The following is a 19,378-nucleotide window of genomic DNA, read 5'->3' as shown; positions in this document are numbered from 1 at the left end:
CTTGTGAACTGTTGGATCTTGTGCGAGGTGATCGATGGTGGAAGATTGTCGCACAAGTTTGATTGATCAAGCCAGCGACAACCATCGGATCGAGTGCCAGATCAATGGTCACAATTTAATTGCTAATCTCAGAGGTGAAGGCCGATGGGAGATTGGAGAATGGAGAGTGCAGTGGGAAGGAGATGGACCGAGAGCGGACCCGCCAATAATTATAATTGCAAGTGTAATGTTTTTGAAGTCTGACTTATGTGTTTAGGGTGTGTTTCCCGTGTATTCCAATAGAGTGAGTGGTCCCGATTTTATGTGTTGCCCAGGTGTTTGAGGCTTAAACACTATAAGAATGCTTCTGATAGGTTTGTGGGCCATAACCCATAGGCCTCAAGATCGAAAAATTGATATGAAAGGGATTTTTCCTTACCCCCAAAATCTCCTTTCATCATTTGGTATCAAAGCAGGGAAAGTTTTCCTGCGAGAAGGAAGAAGGAGTGTAAGCAGAAAGACAAGAGGTACAATTGTTGAAGTTGGAGAGCTATGGTCTTACTGTTGTGCAGAGAACAACAGCCGAAGGTGAGAAGACTTACAGCAACCTAGTGCGAGGAGTGCTCAATTGGTTCCAGAGGAGAGAACCAAAAGGATGCCAAAAGACTAAAGCTCAGAGGAGGAATCTTGGTGAGGTATTGTGTAGCAGAGGAAGATTTTTACTGCAGAAATTGGTTACAGCTCACAGAATATCATGAAGGCAGTTCCACTGATAAGTAGGTAGAATTACTAAGGGCAAGGAGAAGCATATGACCAGGAGGTCATAAATTTTTGTGCCTCAGGAGTCTGATGCAAGAGCATCCAGAACTCTTCATTAAAGGAGGAATCCAAAGCAGAGGAAGCAAGGAGGATGTGGACCATCAGAACTAAACTGGAGAAATCTGTTAAAATAGACCTAATTTGATGGAATGAATAAATTCTCTAGAAGACTTAATTAAATGTAATATGCCATATGTATGCATATAAAGAGATTAGTTGAGAGATTTGAGGAGAGGATTGATCGGATCCTTTAAGTGATCCGATCCAATATTCCTGTAACAATGAACCTGTGTGTTCTATATATATATATATATATATATATATATATATATATTTATATATATATCGTGAGATAGATAGAGGGAGAGACAGAGAGTAACAAATAGAAATTGTGTAACAGAGATAGATACAATGTAGTCGAGAGGGAGTTTGTTCTAAGGCTGAAATGCCTTAGCTTGTAATCGTCTGTATATAATAGAAAAGTGTGTTCAATGTTGATATTGTATGCCTGTGTGTTGTATTTCTTGAATAGTTTGAGTATGCGTGTTGTATTAAAGATAAATGAATTAATTGTTATGTCGTGTGTGAAATGGTATATGGCAGAGGAACTGGATTTAAGCACAGAATCCATCAAATGGCATACGAATGAGAGAATGCACAAGATCCGTTGGATCTCAGAGATCAACAGTCCAGATCAAAATATAGAGGAACCTGAAGGAACCATCAGAACTATCCAATGGAAGAAATCAACGGTCATCGCATGGTGGAAGAGCGCGGAAGTTAATTCGTGAGGAAAGTGGTTTCACAACAGTGGAAGTGGTATTTTAGGCGAGCAAAAAGTGGTAAGTGGTATTGAAGGGTGAGCACCCGATTCCACTCATCAAGCGACATGTAGCAGCGAGGAGGAGAGAGGAAATCGCTTTTTTGGGCGGTTAATCCTCGTGCTTGTTGTCTACCCAAAATCCTTGTGAACCATTGGATCTTGCATGAGGTGATCTATGGTGGAATATTGTCACGCAAGTTTGATTGATCAGGCTAGTGACAACCATCTGATCGAGCGTCAGATCAACGGTCGTGATTTAATTGCTAACCGCAGAGGTGAAGGCCGATCGGAGATCGGAGAATGGAGAGCGCAGTGGGAAGGAGATGGACTGAGAGCGAGCCCGCCAATAATTATAGTTGCGGGTGTAATGTTTTTGAAGTCCAGCTTATGTGTTTAAGAGTGTGTTTCTCGTGTATTCCGATAGAGTGAGTGGTCTTGATTTTATGTGTTGCCCGGGTGTTTGAGGCTTAAACACTATAATAATGCTTCTAATAGGTTTGTGGGCCATAACCCACAGGCCTCAGGATCGAAAAATTGATATGAAAGGGATTTTGCCTTACCCCAAAAATCTCCTTTCATCAGTTTTGGATGTAATGTCAGCCTACCCATGGTCCGTGGACCATGGGATTTTATAAATAGAGGCTCTAAGTGTAAAAGATAGCTAGTTGGAGCAAAGTATGTGATAGCAAAGTAGAAGCATAGAGTAGGTATCTAAGTGTGTCTTGGGTTGTAGAGTAGGAAAAAGGCTCTGCAGTTGAGTGCACAAAGGCCTAGTAGAGTCCACAGCTGAGTGTGCCGACCCCTATAGCTAAGTGCGCAAGGCGAAGTCGAATCTGTAATCGAAGAAGAGATTAATAAAGAACAGTGTTGTTACCAATTCTATGTATCTGTTATGAGTTATTACAAGTTTGTTATCATTTGGGAATATATTGTTTCTTTTCTACGCGCACTTGTATGAATTGTGAATATTGTTAAGTATAAATAAAAGCATACAAATAAGCTAAGTTAATCAACTAATATTGGACTACTAGTAAGAACTTGGGTAATAACATCATTTGGCCCCTAAGTAGGGTGGTGCGAAGGCAACATCACAAGTTGCAAGGTATGGGTAAGTGCACGTAGCGACGTGCATGCAAGGTTGAGCCGCGGACCACTTGAACCCATCAGACATCCCCAGGGTGCAGAAACCTAGTTCTAGCACCCTCCCATACTAGTTTGGGTGATACCTTAGTCTGTGCTCCACAGACTATTGCCGAAAGGGCCAGTAGTATTGAGATTTTTTTGGCTAAATCAACTCTGAACCTAGGTTAGGCCCCAATAATCCAACAGACTGTGAAGAATGACCTTGGGAATAAAGAGAAGGAATTTGAACTTTTGATTGACTAGGCTTCATGAAATTAGTCTAATGTTGATGGTTTAGTGTTTGAAACTATTGATGTTGAAGGAGTGGTGCAGATGGAGGTAGAGGTGGTAGAGTTTGCATAAAATTCCATACAGATTGTGGCATAGGTGACAGAGAAGAAAGTCTTTGTGATTGTTGCCTTTGTGAGAATGGAATGTTGCTTGATGATGGTGTCACAGGAAACAAGAATTCAAAGCTTAGTGTATCAAAGCCAAGGGAAGATCCAACATTTTCCCAAGATTTTGGTACCATTCCTAATGTAATTTCTATACCTGTTGACCTAGAGCCATTCACTGAAGCCATAGGGTCACCAACACAATATGTTAAATTGAATGAATATGCCAAGTTAGAACTTGAATTGTTGTCACCAAGAACAAAAACTTGAAGTGTTCTCAACCTTGATTGTGAAGTTGGGCTATTATTTTGATGTGACTGGTGAGGAGGCTAACCCATTACAGGTTGAAGTTCTAATGCACCTTGACTACTTTGCAACAAAGATGATATCTCTGTGGAAGTGTCTTTGATATTTCGAGACACAATACCTGATTGCAGAAGAGAATATGGATGGTTCTCTTCAGACTTCTACATTAAGAAAAATATCATTGTTAGACATCCTTTATCTTTACATGCTAAGGAAATCACTAAAACAACAAGAATGAAAAAAGGAAATGGGTAATAATTTGTCATCAAAATAATTAGATCAAAAGAGAGAGCAGGGAGAAAGGAAGCCTACCTTTCTAGGAGGTCGTCTCTCCTTCTCACTCATCATAGGTTTATCCACATGAGACAAGGGTCCATGCATATTCCAATCACTCTTAGGAAGAGCAGGTTCCAAACCCATTGTTTTCTCTCTCTCTCTATAATCTTAACCACTTCTTTAGATCACCAAGAAAATAATCATCTTTCCTTGAGTTATTAATTCCTCTTCAATGATTTTCCAATCTTGGGATCAGATCTTCCCACAAGTATTCTTATTCCTCAAAATTTCACCAGTTTCTAGACACCATTCCAATGGAGATCTCTAGCCCCTATAATTTCCATATGCATAAATTAGAGCACCATGCATTAGTTGATGCCTCCATGCATATTCCAATCACTCTTAGGAAGAGCAGGTTCCAGACCCATTATTTTCTCTCTCTCTCTCTAAGCTTAACCGCTTCTTTAGATCACGAGGAAAATAATCATATTTCCTTGAGTTATCAATTCCTCCTTGATGATTTCCTAATCTTGGAATTATATCTTCCCACAAGTATTCTTATTCCTCAAAATTTTGCCAGTTTCTAGACACCATTCCAATGGAGATCTCTAGCCCCTATAATTTCCATATGCATCAATTAGAGCACCATGCATTAGTTGATGCCTCCAATCATAGCCATTCCTTGAACCATATGACACACTCGTATTAGCAGTTTCAAGTTGCCTGAGGAGATCGCCATCACCTTTCAAACCCAATGCCTTCCCCCCCCATTATCCTTCTCTACATTCATATCATTCAGGCTTCCAACAATCCTTGATGGAGAAGGAGTCCTTCCAACTCCAATCCTCGACGATGCCAGAGGAGCGCTCCTCCTAACAACACTTAATAGAGAAGATCTGAGGTAACCCTTCCACCTCTTAACCTAGAGAATGGAGAGGAAGGTTTTACAACTCTAATCCTTGACAAAGGAGAGAGAGGCCTTACAAGTCTAATGATTTATGGAGAAAAATTGAAATTGTAACCACTATAGCTTGTAGCAAACTTCTGTCCATGTCCAAGTTCAAGACTTATATCCATACTAGAGAAATTCATGTTAGTCTGTATAAAGGATTTTCTTCATTTCTTGCAACTTGACTCTTCTTTTGGCTATAATACAGAAAAATGACTGCCTGGTGAAATTAATCTCTTTCATTTCAGTCTATCACAGCTTAGAGCTTGAAGAATATTATAAACACTAGCATTGAAATGCAATACCCTGTCCAGCCCACTTGAATTGTCTGGGTAAAAAAATCATTATGGTTGTGGTGAACATTTGTTTTATGGATCCCATAATGATTGGGCATAAGATGGATCATAAACATCCCTTCCCACCAATAGTATTTCTAGCCACAAGGCACTATTAGCTCTTTGGTGGTAGCCATTATCTATTTAAAAAATATTGAGCCTGTGAAAAGAGCTTCATTATCAAGAATCCGATTTATATCAGACAAAAAAATGGGAATTCCGCCAATAAAGTGAATTTAAATAGAGACGTGTAGTAGAAATTAAAAAAATTCCAAAATATATTAGCGTAGTTTTGCAATTTAATTGGTTTGGAGTCTAACAAAGTTTTCTTCCTAAGGACAATTGTAGTCGAGTGAACATACTTTTACTAGCAAACCTTGAAGTAACTAAGAACGGAGACGCACTTCACAGGTCCATGGTGTTGCAGAAGAACAAAGCTAATAGGTAAGATCCTCCAGCGCATTTCAACATAACCATGGGTAAGATCCTCTGTAGCCTCATCAGATATCTTGGGATGTCTGTGTTGTATTGTATGATTGATATATAATGAAGTTAGGGTTGATACATCCAATGTGTCCACTCTTAGGTCCTGTAACAAGAAATGATGTAATTTTAGTCATGTAAACTGGAATAATGCCCTCCAAGTATCATATGAAGCCATCCCAAGAAGTAGACATAATTCCATACCTCGGTCTCTTCATAATGCAATGCAACAAGATGCCTTGCAAAGTGCTGATCAGTTTTCTCATCAGCTTTATCAAGAACCAAGTAAATCAAATCAAACCTATAGGTGTAAACCATTAATTTTGTGGATTTGAAAAGTAAGCAAACCTCATAAGGACTCATACCATGCCCACAACAATGACTAAAATTTACCTGGAGAGCAATGTTGGAGGAAGTTGGATATTGTCAATGACTGAAAATATCTGATTGTAATGTGAACCACTAGGGTTCACACATGCTAACACAAATGTTCTAGCATTAAGGGTTTCTATGATCCCAACCTTGGCAAATGACACGGTCTGTTGCTTCATCACCTACATCAACTAGCATACCACATTAAGAAATGACAAAAAAGTGTAGGAAATACAATAGAATGTGGGTAAGCTTGATCAAGAGAAAACCACCGAATGCATAATATTTTGTGAACTAATTTGAAGAGGGAAATCCCACCTCATGTAGCATGCTTCGAGAATTATATGACATCTTGTCAAACTCATTTATGTAACAAATTCCTCTGTCACTCAATACTAGTGCTCCACTTTCCAATACCTATTAAATTCAAAAACTAATCAATAATCTAGAATTTCAATGGATGTGATAGTTCCATTGCTGCTCATTAAAAGATTCAATGATGCAACATCAGAGTCATTAAACATATAGTTTCACCAACTTTAGGATCCTTTGACACATAAACAGTCAAGCCAACTACAAATATTCCTCAACCACTTGTATAAATACCTCAAGGAGCCAACTTATGTACATACTGAAGTAGTTGAGACTTACACGTACCTGGGTCCTCAACAAGAAAAATGTTGATGTCACCATAGAAAGTGATACCTATGGCTAACTTTATTGGCATTCCCCCAAAAAGTTGTTTCCAACAACAATAGTAACTTCAAGGGTTGGATCACAGTACAGGTACAAGAAATTACTAGAAATGAAAGAGATAAAGAGCCAACAACCTAGTTAACTTCTCGTAGATATCAGGCTGCCATGATATCTCTTTCAAATTCTCAAACTAAAAATCAGAAATACATGTTAATGAATTCAGTAAATGTATTAGTACGGTGAAAAGGTGAAGATGAGACTAAATTTATACCTTGGCTTCATACTGAGCAGCTAAAATATCGCCTTCTTGAAAAGAAGCAAAGTTGTCACTAGTGGCATCACACTCCATTGGATCTTCATCTTGTAGTTGTGTCTAGTCTTCCTTCTTTAAGTGAAGGCAGTCGATGTAAGTTTGCAAACAAACAACATTTATAACTTTCATTTATAATGCATAGTAAGAAGAACAAATATCCAAGCACATGCAAAACAACTTTGGGACAGGATTATACCTTAAAAGGGGATTTTACTGTCCTCTAGTTTGGTCCTAATCTAACACTCATGGCCCTAAAGATTCCAGTTACCTGAAAAATATTCACAAGTCATGATCAAAACTCCTTTCACAACAATATTTTTTCTACAAAAAACAATTTCTGGAAATCACTCTCTACCTCAACTCTATCACCAGGTTTGGCATCATCCACTAGCTTGTCATGCATTAACAAGTTGACTATATGTGGGGTTTCCCCCTTTGGAATGGCATCGGGGCTTTCTTGCAGCCTTACGATCTGTTTGTCAGCAAACCTGACCCCAAAATAAATGAGAAGGAGAACATTGTAATAATGCAAATTCAACAACTAGATTACTATTTAACTCAACTATATTGACAGTTACCTACATCTATTATGAGCCAGAGTCATGAAGTTCATAGCAACACATTCTTGCCTTCCACGTCGAGTAGGTTCGTCAATTCGATTTGGTAGTCAGGTTATGAGTAAAAACATGAGTTTCCAAATACATTTTTGAACCTCTTTTGAGACACAACCATGTTCATAGAAAATGAGTAGTATTCACTAAGAGAGCTTGAGAACTGCTTCCAATGGCATGAATAAATCATGAACATTGATGCATCACTCTAAAATTGAATTATTTTCCCTTCAGTATAAACTCTATTCTATGAAAGCAACTATAAAATTATGAAGAAACAAAAGCTACAGAAAAAATCTATAACTACGAAACAAAATTATAGTTTCACTCAAGAAAATGAATACTTCTATCAATGGGCACTGGTGGTGGAGCATAGCCACAAACAAGGCATCTAAAAAATGCCTCTTTGATTTCTGCAATTATTGAGCTACAATGTATAATCATCCCTTTCACTCAAATAATTTTCCCAATATCTAGATTTGAAGGCCAACACAACCCAGGCTTATTTTCCACCAAAACGTGGCATTGAACAAAATGGCTAAATAGATTAGATATCATAGAAAATTAATGCACTAGTCACCAAAGCCTATCTAAGGGATTCAAATCTCACATGTTAACTGTATCTTTGAGTTTGAATATTCTTGCCTGAATACAAAAGAAGTTATGTAAATAAAAATAAATATTTTATACAATTTTATAGGGAGGTCAATTTGAAAGAACCATGCAAATGAAACCATAAGCTAAAAATGAGATATATACTTGACACATGAAACTTGATAGGATTGCAGTCTACCTACCTATATGTGCTTCTCCCATAAAGGTTTAAGGTGAACACCAACATCCATCAAAATTATATCAAAAATAGCAAGAACTTCAAGGGGGTATATAACCATCTTCCCATAAAGGTCTTCATCATAATCCAAGATGTTCATTGCATCAATGTTCAAAGAATCGCCTTCTACTTCCATTGTCTGTAGGGGTTGTCAGCTAAATGTAGTCAACACAAAATATAAATGTTGTGTTATGAGCTTTGGGAAGGTTGTATTGTTGAAAATATTATCATATACAAAGTAGTCCACTCCTTCAGATCCTGGAAATATTTTGGACTGAGAAACATAATCGTTGTTTTCTTCAGCTTGATTAAGGTGGTTGATCTGTCTGTCTTCAGCTTTACAACTTTATCTAACTTACTCTCATTCTCTTCTTGGGTAGAGTTTGGTTCTGCCATAGGGATGATCTGATCACAAAACTCACAATTTATATCAGTGCTAGAACCAGAAGACAGGGGTTGATCTAGAGTGTCTTCTTTGTTAACAACTTCATAATTCTCAAGAATGCAATAAACTTGTATGATATTTTGGTCAGTGAAATAGTTTTAACTTACATCTACTAGTAGTTTTAACTTGTTACAACTTACTAGTAGTATTAACTTTTAGTGTTAAGGCATTGGAATATCTTTCTAGATTAGTTGAGGTTATTTACCAAGAAATTGTTTGTACAGTCCTACTAAAACACAACATTATAATGAACATTCTGTTGGAGAGAGACTAGACATGTTCAGGGGAGGGTTGTTGACTTTCTTCCACTTTTATTAGTAGTGCCTGCTTCAACAACCAATGGACATGTGCTCCTTTAGGGAGTTCATGAGAACCTCAGGATCTTTTCATTGACCCATGAAAATGACTTCAATATCCACCAATCACAAAATTATCAGCACTTTATCAAAGTCAATGCCCTCACCCTCTATGCTTGATCACTATAGCAAACAAGGACACATTGAGCTCTGAGTGCTTTTAATCTGGAGACTCTATGACTACCAGGCTGAGCCATAATCTAGGTATCTGGACACCATTAGGTGCAAATATACTCTAGTGATGATTGTTGCATGTTTGTTATATGTAGCTTTGAACATGGTTTCTGTAGTGGTTATTCCACCATAAAAAATATTGCAATTCTCCTGCTAGCTCGAAACCTTTTTCGCATAAGAAAAACAATTGCTGATATAATCCTTTCTAGTACAGATCTGCTCTGAGGGTCTGAAGCCATATTGGATGGCTAAGTATAATTTGTAGACTTATCTTTGGCAAGTCAGTCTTGCCACTAGTGCTATTGTTCATACCTATGCTTTGGACAATTTGATGTGAAGACTGAAACTAAGAGTATTGGAATGATTCATTCCACCATCAATTCTTGTTTTTAGAACCTACCTTATCAAATAGTCTTGGTAGCCCTTTAGAAACACACAACTCATACTCAAATATAGGGTTTGGGATTTTCAATTCCAATGGAGAAGATCTCACCTTCTAGAGCACACAGAAAATGTATTCATTGCAAGCGTTCAGATGAACTCCATACTGTTATAAGAACTCACTTGGTAGGCAAGAGTGAAATCTACCACAAAAGTCATAAATTAGTGTCTTCCATGACTGGTTATGGCTTCATTGAAAGCACTCTATCTTTCATTATCATTGAGGCATGGAAGTATTTGAACCAACATTGTTGTGGTCTGTTACACAGTAATTTGTCACCGTTGATCACCGTCCCTATCGCCCCGTTTCCATACATTGGAGGACGCATTCCGGGACCTGTGAGCAGTGACATAACCCAAAAAAACTTGCATTATGTTCCCCTGAGTATGTACTTCATGTTCCCTGAAGACACCTTCTGCAAATTATCCCTGAAAAGTGCTCTTTTTCCATTGGCGCAGGTCCACAGTATCTTACCCGCGCCAATAACTGAGATCCTCAAAAGAGGGCGCGACCACTGGCGCTCTGTCATAGAACAACACCCGCGCCAGCCCAGTTTAGTAATGATTTTTGCCAAAAGCATGCCCATATGATTTTTTCCCTTCAGATCACGAAGCCTTTTGAGGGAAAAATCCAGTGGATAGAGTTCGAGAGTCATCATCTATCCTTGACAACTATCCACAGTAGCTTTTCCGAGATAATGCCAATCCACAATGGGTGTCCGGGTTCATCGAATCTTTCTACCTTCTCCATCTATAAATATTTGTCCTCATGCATTAGACAAGCTAGTGCTAGTTGTTGAGTTCTTGAGCTCTTGGAGGAATGCTAGTTGTGGTTATCATGAGTGATACTGAAGCATAGAGAGGTTATGCTGCCGGAGAGGAGATACATTGCAAGACACATATAGTTGCTCACCCAGCCGGAGGAAAGGTTCAACGTCAGAACCTTGGTTGTAACTTTTCCTTTTTATTATTAATTAATGAGCGACTGGTATTATAGTTCCAATCTCATTGTCTATTATGGTGATGTGTGATTTATTTCCTTTCTGATTGAAATATAGTTGTGCCTTGGTGGATTTTATGTTGGTATCTGTTTCTTCCTTTGCATGTGCAAGTGTCCGTTTATGATCTGCTGGAGCGAGGGAGCGGGAACGTCAACTCTACTTCGACCATAGCGTTGGATTCCAGGTTGGTCTTCTTAATTCACCTTTGATGCATAACTAGGAACTTGCGTGGCAGCGTGGTTTGATTGTGGCTAGTTCTGTTTTAGACTAGTGGGATCGCCTCTGTCCGCGGAGGGGATTTACCTACCCAACAATTTGGCGACTCCGCTGGGGACAAGCTATTTGGAGTTTGTCTTGCATGTTAATTTTCTCTTGCTTGCTTGAGTGAATGAGCTTCCTGGGTCAGTTCTGAGTTTATTCTTTACTGTTTAATCCATCTGAGCACTGTCAGCCCGACCTAAGGTCGAGTTATTTATTTTTTCAGCCGGCAAGCTTAATTGGCGCGGTTATTACTTTGACAGTCACGCCAGTTGGCGCATGCTGCTCAAAAGCAACTCGCACCAATCCTTTGGTAGCACAAGTTGCAGGCTGACAGTCGTGCTAGCCCTGTAAAATTTTCCTGTGTGTGTGTGGAAAGCTCTTTCAGCCTCTTTTTATATCTCTTACAGCCTCTGGAAGTGTGTTGAACCTCTGCTTGACTGGTTCTAGCCTTTATCCTTCAGTTGTTTGCTTATTTCTATTGATTTTCGTCTCAGCCCTAAAACATCTGGTGACTTTGCATGTCTAGCCTTCTGTGGGAAGTTTCGGTCTCTTGTTTATCCAGTCAACTTGTTGGTTGTGTTCCGCACCTATCCCGTGATTTGTTAAAGCTTGATCTTCTATGCTCTGAGTGATTCACTTCTAGCCTCTTTGGATTTTACTTGACTTCATTCGAACTTAGATTACATGGTTCATTGAAAGTCTTTGTGTTTTTCCTTGCTTGCATAGTTCATTTTGGTGTTTCAGAATTGGTTCTATTTCATTGAGTGAACTTGGATTGTGCATATCTCTTAAGATTTGTTTAAATGCATCATGCCATCTTAAAGGAAAGAAAAACAAAATATCTTTTGCATCATATTAGTTAGCGTTTATTGTTATTTGTTGCTATTAAAAAGAAAAAGAAAAAATTTCATTTCTTGTTATTAGCTGCATTAGGATCTTTGTTGTTTGTTGAGTGATCATTTCGTTTGTGTAAAGATCTCAACCCTCCTGTAGATATAATTCATCGAATCAAATGATATAGTTTTGGCATATAGTTTGCATTTAAGAAGTTTTTGAGATATCACATACGGTAGGACCAAAAAACTGAAACATAATCGAAGATAAACTTTAAAATAAACTTAATGAACATAACAACGCATTGGAACATAACGCAAATACTCTAGAGGTCTAGGTTAGAGATGTGTTCCGGCGTCTTTAAACCTAGTAGTTTATCGTCGAGTGGTTGGGTGATTCCTCCACGGTGAAACGATAGGTGCCAATACGGACTGAGCTCCCACATACCGTCGCGTATATACGGGAGACCCCACTAGGCTATTATCCTTTATCCATAGGAAGCTGAGTCTGCCGCCTTACAAGCCGTAATGCACTGAACACAGCATTCGGGAAGATTGACTGCAGTACGGGAAGTCCTTGGTTTTCATCTGATTGCCGAGGTGTATAAGCAGTTTTACGGATTGTTTGGTAAACCTTTTACCTAGAGTCTCCAGAGTAGTCACTTTTGATCCTTTTCGGACTCCCTAAAAGAAAAGGTGCCTGTGAGCGTCTTGTCACTTCGTGCTCATTAAACATTCGAAGGAGACTAGAGTCATCTTTTATCCTTTTCTCGACTCTTAAAAAATGAAAAGGTTAAGTTCAGTGTCTTAAAATTTATTGGCCACGATAACATCTACCTAATTAGATTTTGTTTGCATTAGCTTGAGTAGGATTATTTCTCGTTCAATGGCAGCCTTCCCAGTGCCCACCAGCCAAGGTATTCCTCCTGATGGGAACCCTCGTCCATTTCCTTCTGTTGGAAATGTCGGTGTTCAGTATATCGCAACATTGTCTTTGCATGGGTTGACCATTGGTTTACCCGTATGGTTGTTTTCAAACTCGGTGGTCTCGAGTGTGATAACTCCTGTTCCGCCACCACCTCCTCCACCCAAACAACACCATGTTGATTCTAAGGTGGACCCCTCCCCTTCTTCGCCTATTGCTGCGTCCTCATCTTCTACTTCGCCTGGTGAAACCTTGGATTTCAGTAACCAGGTGGCTAAAAAAAATAAAAAGAAGACCAAAAAGAAGAAGTCTCCTAAGGGAAAGGTCGCATCTACCACGAAAATATCTGAAGTAGAACCACCTTCTGCTCCTCCGCGGAAGGCTAAGTCTCCTTGTCGATTATGCAAGGAGGACCATTTTCTTTCTGATTGTCCTGGTATTCCCAGGATCCTCGATATCTGGTCCCGTGACCCGACTCGCCCCTTGTCGTCACAGATCGACGACGCCTTATTAGTTGGTAAGAGAAAAGGGAAGGTTCGTTTCCCTTGTCAACTTTGTGAAGGTAATCATCTCCTTCGCCTTTGTCCACTTATGGATGAAACCTCCCATCTTTTGGAAAGTTTGTCAGCTCCCTTACCCCAACTACCCGCTGGATATCAGCATATTTTTGCAACTGCAGATCACCTCTCTGCTAACCAAGTGATCAAGCATGATTCCTCTTTGGTCCAGCCTTCTCTTCCTGAACCTAGCTGTGCTCCGCCTATTCCAGACCAGTCCCTGGTCGGAACGAGTGTTGATTTACATTCATCATCTATGCACCACTTTATCATCAAGGATGAACCACCCGAGTCCAAACCAAACGAAAGCCCAAAGTTCTAGATTACAGTTGACCCGGTCTTTCAAAAGGTCCAGCTTACAAGTGACCCGGTTTTGCCTACAGGAGTTCCACCCTTAGATGATCTTACATCTGAATCCAAACCAGACAACAGTCAAAAGGTCCAGCTTACAAGTGACCCGGTTTTGCCTACAGAAGTTCCACCCTTAGATGATCTTACATTTGAATCCAAACCAGACAAAAGTCAAAAGGTCCAGCTTACAAGTGACCCAGTTTTGCCTTCAGAAGTTCCATTCTCAGATGATATTATCACTGCAAAGAATGAAGACCCCACCGTCCAAATTCTATTCATCAACATAGACTCTAATGATCAAGTGAGCATCCCTCTCATTCCTTCACAACAGGAAGAAAGTCCACCAGAATCATATCCGGCCGTCTATCCGGTCCCACCTCCAAGCAACCTAGTTGTTTCCTTTAATTGGGATCAACTAGTCAATCCTCGGTTACCAGCCTCTATACCATTTCGAATTATAGTCCAAGTCTACCGCATGGTTATGGCCGGTACAATCATTGATGAGGGATCTCCTGTGAGTATCCTTTCTTCAACAGCTTGGGAAGCACTTGGTTCACCACTGCTTCTGCCTGAGATGAGAAACCTTACAGGTTTCCATCGAGAAACCACTCGACCTTTAGGAATTCTTCCCAATGTGCCTATCACATTAGAAGGGAAGACAGTTCAAATGGGCGTCATGGTAGTCCAAGGTCCGTTAGATTACAATTTACTCCTTGGACGACACTATATTTATCGCATACGCGCAATTGTGTCCTCACTTTTCAGAGTGATGTGTTTTCCGCACGAAGGAAGGACGATCAGGATCGTAGACCAACTTTCATTCCCTGGTTCACACTTCACATATAGTCATCTACCATTCCTAAATGGTCTTATTTCCACAGGAAATGCCTCAACGCCCGCTCCGTCATTCTGATGACGGCAGCTGACCCGGGCGCATGACTGAAGCCCGGGGGCATGCATCCTCCTTCAAAATCGAGTCTTTTCAAGTGAAACTTCATTCCATCCACTCCGTGAATTCCATGAAGCTTGGGGGGCATGTATCTCGATTTGCATTATCATGCTGGGGGCATGCAAAAATTTAATAAGCATAGTTTTTCGTTTCAAGCTTGCGTAAAAATGAAATTGAATCAAAGCAGAGTTCTCCATGGTTCAAGCTTGTGTAAAAATGAACCCATACCTGATTTACATCCCGTGATTGCCTTCTATCTGCTAAATTCTGCTAGATGAGCCTTGGTTGTTTCATTCCATCGCCACCATCTCTTTGGCCGATCATATGCTTTCACCTGGTTGTTTACCCTTTCCTGAGGAACCGCAACGATGAGTGGTTTTATTAGCCAACCTCTTGACCTTTACATGTTTTGAGCAGTTCCACCATTACCGGAACCAGTTGCTACCCTTTATACCACTCGTTCCTTCAGGAGGAGTCACCTTTATGCTCTTTTCTGACTCGTAAAATATGAAAAGATTGCCGAGTATTTTTCCTTTTTGACTCGTTAAAGAGAATAAAATGGAGGTCCGCTTTCAACTCTTTTCTGACCATTTAAAGAGGAAAAGATTGCCGAGTTGCTCCTCTTGACTCGTTAAATGTTAATAAGGGGCGGTCATTTTAAGTTCTTTTGTCGACTGTTAAAACATAAAAATATTACCGGGTTTTTGTCGTTTCAAACTCGTTAATGGTTACGAAACGACGTGGTTTTGACCGCTTTTTTACTTTTTCAGGTCGAAATCACTAATTATGAAAAGTACTCCTCGATCGTAATGATCGGGCGGTTCTTTTGGGTATTATTTTATACTTTTTCGGGCCCGAGAGACACAACTTTACGAAAAAGGACACCCCTGGAGTTTTCTTTTCTGCTGTCTTTTCAAACTCTCTAAACATGAAAAGACGCCGAGTTCTTCCTTTGTCAGACTCGTTAAAACTTGATGACATCGAATTTTGTCACACCACAAGCACATGCTATCCCCATCAAGCTTGTTAAAAATAACTGGGGTACTCGCCAGAAATGGCGGGGGGAAAGGAAAATTTTTGAACCATAATTATTACCGTGACGGCAGTATGTCGCTCTTGAACATGGCACTTTTCTGCTTTCGTGTCCAGGGTGGGGATATCTCATCTCATATCTTTCACTTGCTTCCATGGACTTGGGTACCTTATTTGACCTCTCACCCACTCATTTCCTCGTCATCATGACCTTTGATACATTGATGTCAAATACTGCCGATTCCATTAATGTGCTGCCGATATGTTCAAGAGAAGTTGACCTCTACAAAGAAACAACCTCCCTCTGATAGTTCATACAATCTTGATTCACAACATTATCTCTCTGTCTCGTGTCGATGATGGGGGAAACATTATGGCCCACCTTCGATCAAGGTCACTTCCTGTCGACTTCAGCTCATTATCCAGGAAGTTGATCTAGAGACTCCCTTCCGGTGCCTTGGAGCCTGCATGCCTCAATGGCAGGTTCTTCGTGTTCGACGTGAGGTTTTCATCATTGGCCTCCGATCAAATGATTCTACGGGTGTTCGACTTCAGATCATTAATTCACACGCCGTAGATTGTACCTATAGTACCTTGAGGGCCATTGTCATTATTGGTGGTACCTCTCGCGTCTGTTAACAGTTCCCACTATTGACTGGTAATCAGATGATGTTCATGCATGTTCGACATCAGCTCATACATTCACATGCTTGAACTTGTACTCTTGTTCAGGTCGAGATGGAGCGCAAGACCCTGGATTGTGTCTGTTGTAATCCAGGCGTGATTCTTGATACTTGACTCATTCACTGGATGGCTGCGACCATACCTGAGTCAATTCATTGATCCTAACCAGATGGTTGCGTCCATACTATGGATCTAGATTATTTATGTACTCTCTTATGGATGGCTGCGACCATACCACGTACATCATGTAATTGAACTATCAGTCATGTCTCTTAACACAGATCCTCGGCGGCAGCTCTATATATGTGTTCTTGTGTGTTCTTGTAAAGAATTTCACCCCTCTCTCTACCTCTCGGACTTCATGCTTTAGGGGGCATCTGTTACACAGTAATTTTTCACCGTTGGTCACCGTCCCTATCGCCCCGTTTCCATACATTGGAGGACGCATTCCGAGACCTGTGAGCAGTGACATAACCCAAAAACACTTGCATTATGTTCCCCTGAGTATGTACTTCATGTTCCCTGAAGACACCTTCTGCAAATTATCCCTGAAAAGTGCTCTTTTTCCTTTGGCGCAGGTCCACAGTATCTTACCCGCGCCAATAACTGAGATCCTCAAAAGAGGGCGTGACCACTGGCGCTCTGTCACAAAACAACACCCACGCCAGCCCAGTTTAGTAATGATTTTTGCCAAAAGCATGCCCATATGATTTTTTCCCTTCAGATCACGAAGCCTTTTGAGGGAAAAATCCAGTGGATAGAGTTCGAGAGTCATCATCTATCCTTGACAACTATCCACAGTAGCTTTTCCGAGATAATGCCAATCCACAATGGGTGTCCAAGTTCATCGAATCTTTCTACCTTCTCCATCTATAAATATTTGTCCTCATGCATTAGACAAGCTAGTGCTAGTTGTTGAGTTCTTGAGCTCTTGGAGGAATGCTAGTTGTGGTTATCATGAGTGATACTGAAGCATAGAGAGGTTATGCTGCCAGAGAGGAGATACATTGCAAGACACATATAGTTGCTCGCCCAGCCGGAGGAAAGGTTCAACGTCAGAACCTTGGTTGTAACTTTTCCTTTTTATTATTAATTAATGAGCGACTGCTATTATAGTTCCAATCTCATTGTCTATTATGGTGATGTGTGATTTATTTCCTTTCTGATTGAAATATAGTTGTGCCTTGGTGGATTTTATGTTGGTATCTGTTTCTTCCTTTGCATGTGCAGGTGTCCGTTTATGATCTGCTGGAGTGAGGGAGCGGGAATGTCAACTCTGCTTCGACCATAGTGTTGGATTCCAGGTTGGTATTCTTAATTCACCTTTGATGCATAACTAGGAACTTGCGTGGCAGCGTGGTTTGATTGTGGCTAGTTCTATTTTAGACTAGTGGGATCGCCTCTGTCCGCAGAGGGGATTTACCTACCCAACATGGTCCTCCATATGTTCCACTCAGCTTCATCCTGGCATAGTGATAAGAGCACATGGTCAACACTGCTCCTTGCCACATTGTTTTCCTAAAGGGATTGTATGTGTACTACTTCAAACTTATTTTGAATATCATCAACATAAGTTTTCATCCTTCTTAAACCAAGGAACAAATGGCCAATCATGGAAATATCCACAGGGATGTTTAGATTGGTCAAAAGGAAAATATCAAGCTCTCTCATTGCTCCAATTGCACAAATAGTCATACAATTTTGATGACCATCAGGTGAAATATCATCTTTTGTTTCATTTTCTAGAAATGAGAAATCGAGTGAAAGGCATATGTTCATTTCATTGTTGGAAAAAAATCTCTTTCATTTTCCTGTTGTGTGACTAAATTTCACTGAAAAATCCTCTAGGAGCAGATCATATTGTTTTTCTATTCACCCACACCAATATTATCTATACCATCAAGCGATTTTCCATAGACATCAAATTGGCATAGATCAATTTTCCTTATGGCTAGTTCACCCTTGCTCAATCCATCATACCTTCAGATAATGGAAAAATCCCTGGGATACAACCATGGCTCCAAAACATTATGTGTTTGATGTGAATGGCTATGATGGAATTTTTTGTTTGTGTCCCATGTGGCTTTAGCACACTATCATCATCATCAACAGGAAAAGCCAGTCCATAAAAAATCAATGGGTGATAACTGAATTTTTTATCCTTGGGAAACCATTTGAATGCCATCTTGCTGGTAATATTTAACCAAGATGTTGTTCATTGCCAAGCAATCCACTTTTTTTCATGTTTCCATCATTTTCATATAGAGGAACAACCATAATGGGAGGAAAAAGCTAGTTTCCATTATGATGGGAGACCGAGATTCCTTTTCTTTCTGGTGGTAATTATCAAAATTTTGTGATCCCTAAAAACAAATTCATGTGACCTTCCCCTATTCTATTGTGAATGAAATTCCAAATTAATATCATTCCAATTGGGCCTATTATACTTACTCCCTAGCCAACTAGGATGGTTGTGATTTTCCCTTCCAACATCATAAGTTTGTTCAAATTCCATCTCATCAGTGCTAGCAAACTCATGATCCTCTGCATTCATATTTTTCTCAAGCCTGGAATTTGGTTGCTCTTTTAATGCAAAGTGAAACAAAGAGTTGCACGTCCTTGTCATCATAGGATGAGATTGGTAAATCATCTGTAGCAATGGTGGATGGTGGCTCAATTACAGCCAAAGTGGCCTGGTTCATAGGGAAGGTATCAAGAACCTCATAGTTAAAACTCTTCTCTTCACAAGTACATGCAATCCTCAGAGAAATCTTTTTTGATGTGACCCTTGTTGTGGGAATAAATTTGTTCCCTCTCCAATGACTATCATTGTCAAACTGTAGAGCACTATCTTGTTCAATTTTAGCACGTGTCTCATTACCAGCATGGAGAAATAAAGTTCCCTTTCTACTTAGCTCTAATTCTGAGCACAAATGTTGTGTTATGAGATTTGGGAAGGTTGTATTGTTGAAAATATTATCATATACAAAGTAGTCCACTCCTTCAGATCCAGGAAATACTTTGGACTGAGAAACATAACTGTTGTTTTCTTCAGCTT

The 19,378-nt window shown here is 39.9% G+C and overlaps 1 pseudogene; it reads right to left on the bottom strand.

The window, feature by feature from the left end:
• LOC149199488 (DNA replication licensing factor MCM4-like) overlaps positions 1–8,447 on the bottom strand; it is a 136,905-nt pseudogene extending 128,458 nt beyond the window's left edge.
• Positions 8,448–19,378: the final 10,931 nt, after the last annotated feature.

The sequence above is a fragment of the Pinus tabuliformis genome, chromosome 2_1, assembly GCF_031772625.1.
Source record: "Pinus tabuliformis cultivar Carrire ecotype Pingquan chromosome 2_1, CPIR1, whole genome shotgun sequence".
In the NCBI taxonomy this organism is placed as follows: Eukaryota; Viridiplantae; Streptophyta; class Pinopsida; order Pinales; family Pinaceae; genus Pinus; species Pinus tabuliformis.
This window is presented reverse-complemented; position numbering and strand designations above follow the sequence as displayed.